The sequence below is a fragment of the Oreochromis aureus genome, linkage group 3, assembly GCF_013358895.1.
Source record: "Oreochromis aureus strain Israel breed Guangdong linkage group 3, ZZ_aureus, whole genome shotgun sequence".
NCBI lineage: Eukaryota > Metazoa > Chordata > Actinopteri > Cichliformes > Cichlidae > Oreochromis > Oreochromis aureus.
This window is the reverse complement of record NC_052944.1, coordinates 45885737-45890031: the sequence shown is the minus strand read 5'-3', so window position 1 is coordinate 45890031 and position 4295 is coordinate 45885737. Positions and strand designations below refer to the sequence as shown.

General features: G+C 42.5%; 1 long non-coding RNA gene across 1 annotated transcript; it reads left to right on the top strand.

Moving 5' to 3' along the window:
- Positions 1–698: 698 nt before the first annotated feature.
- On the top strand, positions 699–3892 carry LOC120439400. The gene is made up of 3 exons (XR_005612626.1): positions 699–738; positions 2892–3065; positions 3741–3892. It is a non-coding gene; the product is annotated as an uncharacterized LOC120439400 (long non-coding RNA).
- Positions 3893–4295: the final 403 nt, after the last annotated feature.

The window sequence follows — 4295 nt, the reverse complement described above, 5'->3', positions numbered from 1 at the left end:
CAATAAAGGATCCACAGAGTTTGGTGACAATAATGACAGTAGATGTTTGTGTGAAAGTGCTGGAAGCAAATGAGTGTGTGATGTTCTTTCAGTGTTGCACTTTGTAGACGCTCCCTGAGCACTGGTCTCACAGCCAGCTGCACATAGAGACCAGTGTTGTTAGTCCAGGTCAGAAGATGACTTGTTGGAATGAAAATGAGCTTGTAGTTTGTCTGCTTTAATAATGTGACTGGAAAAAGGTGTTGGACTTCAAATATGTCCATTTCTTTCACACTTCACCTTTAAAAGTGAAGCCATGTGGTTCCTGGAAGGAAAAACACGACTTTTTCAAGTCTTTGTCCTGTTTTTATGAGAAATGTACGACTTTAATGTGAAACATTCAGAGTTTTTTCTCTTGTTGTGTTTGTTTGAAGCTGCTTCCTGTTGGCTTCAGCTGTTTGGAGTTTCCATTTTCTAAACTTCTACATTCTGAACCTTCTTCAGCTCTGAACAGATGAAACACTGAATGATTTCAAGCTCACACTTTGTCTAATAAACTTACATCTTTCATTCTTTATACAGATTGAGTTTCTGTGGTTTGTCAGAGATCAGCTGTGATTATCTGGCAGCAGCACTGAAGTCCAACCCCTCCCATCTGAGAGAGCTGGACCTGAGTAACAACAACAACCTGCAGGATTCAGCAGTGAAGCATCTGTGTGGTTTCCTGGAGAGTCCAGGATGTGGACTTGAAACTCTGAGGTCAGTCAGCATGTTTTAGTTGTGCTGAGATGAATATGATGTGAAAGTTGTGCTGACACTAAACTGCAGACATCAGGCTGATATTATACTGATCCACACTGAGGATCTTCATGGTAAAGTCTGTTTTCTTCTTCTCTGGTTTAGTCCATTGACTGCAGCAGAACAATGTTCACATTTCAAACAGTGAGACTCAACGTATGGCCCGCGGCCCACACGCGGCCTGCCCACCTTTCCTGATTCAGAGAGAGGGGACCTGATTAACTGTGTAGTGTTCTTCCTCACAGTTCTAAGTATCAGACACAACAATGAATAATCCACAGCTGACTCTCTTTAGCAGGTCAAAGGTCACGGCACACAGCAGACAGTGGGAAATATTCTAATTCTGATCATTTATCAGCACATATCCATATGTATAAAAACAAAGCTGACACTGTGAGACTTGATCAGAGGTGTGATCATCACAGCAGAGGCCTTTGTGTCAAAGTCACTGAGGATCAAACAGAAACACATGAAGCAGATTTTCCTCTTCTGGCTTTTTATAGCAGATAACCTTCAAAATATTCTGCAGTCGATCAAAAACTGAAGCAAACCATGAATCAACATGTGAACATGAGCTGATGCTGCTGAAGTGAAGCAAAGTTACAGAGGTTTGATTACAGACACAGCTGAGAGTTTGTAATCTGTCATCATTTTAAAAGGTTTCAATTTCTTCAGTATTGAACAGCAGAAATGAGGCTTTGTTTTCGGAGGCCGACAGCAGTGAACACAACAGCAGACTGGTGCGTAATAAGCAGTGAATAATGCAGAAAACAGATTTTTGAAGGTAAACTGTTCTTGAAGTACACTGAGAGAGAGAGAGCTGTGCAGGAAGTAAAGGTCAAAGTCAGAGAGAATTCATGACGATGTTCATCAAACGTAAAAGCGTAGTTTGGATCTTTCTTTGCTGCTGGTTCACTCAGTTTTGGTTGGAGACAGATGAAACCTGCAGCTTCAGGATCTGTGAGCTGTCCACTTTCAGCCCCGACGGCGTGTCCGTATGCGTGCCGTCGAGTGAACGATCCACGCTCTGTGTTTCTATCTTTGTGTGTTTAGCTGCTCTCATTTACTGTTTTATCTGTTTGGTTGTTGTTGAAATACTTTTGGGAGCTTTAACCTGAGATTCTGGCAAAATACATTTATATTAAAAATCCATTCAGGATTGAATGAATCAACATCGCTTTATTCAAATTAAAACCATTTAAATAGGAAAATCCATTTTTACAGCCGCCTCTAATGCTGGGTAATGTCAGCTGGTCCATGTGCAGCTGGCTGTGAGGCTCAGGGAGCGTCTACAAAGTGCAACACTGAAAGAACATCATCCATAAATATTGAGGAATAACTGGACTCTCATACAGCGAGACTCAAATGCCTTTAAACATCAGCTTATCCTGCTGATCCAAGTCCAACACTGAGTTTGTAAAACATGTTTGTCAATCATTTTGTTTGGTTTCGGAGGAAAATGATTGAATAACTTTCTGCTAATACACAACATTTCATCCTATTTCCTCATAACCCTCTTTTGTCTGACCATTTGATCCCATTTGAATTTGCAATAAAGGATCCACAGAGTTTGGTGACAATAATGACAGTAGATGTTTGTGTGAAAGTGCTGGAAGCAAATGAGTGTGTGATGTTCTTTCAGTGTTGCACTTTGTAGACGCTCCCTGAGCACTGGTCTCACAGCCAGCTGCACATAGAGACCAGTGTTGTTAGTCCAGGTCAGAAGATGACTTGTTGGAATGAAAATGAGCTTGTAGTTTGTCTGCTTTAATAATGTGACTGGAAAAAGGTGTTGGACTTCAAATATGTCCATTTCTTTCACACTTCACCTTTAAAAGTGAAGCCATGTGGTTCCTGGAAGGAAAAACACGACTTTTTCAAGTCTTTGTCCTGTTTTTATGAGAAATGTACGACTTTAATGTGAAACATTCAGAGTTTTTTCTCTTGTTGTGTTTGTTTGAAGCTGCTTCCTGTTGGCTTCAGCTGTTTGGAGTTTCCATTTTCTAAACTTCTACATTCTGAACCTTCTTCAGCTCTGAACAGATGATGAAACACTGAATGATTTCAAGCTCACACTTTGTCTAATAAACTTACGTCTTTCATTCTTTATACAGATTGTGGGACTGTGGTTTGTCAGAGATCAGCTGTGATTATCTGGCAGCAGCACTGAAGTCCAACCCCTCCCATCTGAGACAGCTGGACCTGAGGAGGAACAACCTGAAGCATCCAGATGTGAAGCAGCTGTCTGATCTTAAGCAGAGTCCAGACTACAGACTGGAGACTCTGAGGTCAGTAGAGTGATGGAGTGAGTGGGTGGTGCTGTCAGCAGTATTGTACTAAACACAGTCAGCATGAAACAAAGATCCAGTGTTTCCTGTAAAGCTGCAGCTTCTCAGTGAAGCTGTGAGAGGAGAATGGTGACAGGCTTCAGGATTGGACACAAACACTTCCTGTTTCTGACCTTTATGGTCACCATAGTAACGGCTAACGCACTCTGATCAAACACTGTCAACAGCCAATCAGCTCTCTGAACAGAGCAGCACGCAGACCAATGACTGCATTCATTTCCAAGTTTAAAGCAGTGAAGAACACAGTCTGTAGGTGAGGAAGAATTTAGTGAGAGCAGATGTTTGGATGGAATTCCTCCAGTTAACAGCTGGAACCGTCCATCTGGATTGTTGGGCTTGTTGTTGGGGTTCCTACAGAGCTCAGAGTGGACACACCAAGGTTCTTCTAATGAATGAAAGTCCAAACTCAAACTAGGAGTGAAAAACATTTTCATCAACTTCAATAAAAATCCAAAGATTAGAAAAAGTGAAGCAACAATGAGTCCTAGTACAGTCCCAGCACTGAAGTCCCTGCTGCTCTTTATACTGGATGTGCTGCATCACTGACTGACAGCTGATGAAGAGTCTCTGGAAACACTCGTTTATCTCCTCTGCTCTTCCTTCTTCTCTCTGCAGGTGGAGGCGAAGATGGTAAACAGGACGGTGTGTGTGCTGAGAGAGGAGGAGCTGTGTCCTGATGATCCAGAGAGGTTGAAGCAGCAGCAGCTTGTGTGTAGAGACGCTCTGACTGGGCCATGTTACTGGGAGGTGGAGAGGAGAGCTTCATCCAGCAGTGACTGACAGAGGAATGAAGTGCAGATGACTGTCAGTGCTGCAGAGTGAACTGCTCTGAGAACAGCTCCACTGTCAGACACAATGTAGAGTCCAGCATCATCCCTGTGTGTCCCTCTGGATCTGACAGAGGATCTCAGTGTATCTGGACGGCTCTGCTGCTGCTCTGTCCTTCTACAGTCTCTGCACAGTCTCTGTCTGACTCTGGCTTCAGACCCTCCTGGATCAAACTCACCTGGAAAGACTTTCAAACATCACTCAATAGATTTGAATACAGAATATATTTGATATACACTGTAGATGTACTGTAGAGTTGCAGTTTGTCACTTGTAAATACAGTCTGTGAGCAGCTATGAGCTGAAAGATCTTTCTAGAAACACGAAATGTTTTCACTCTTCT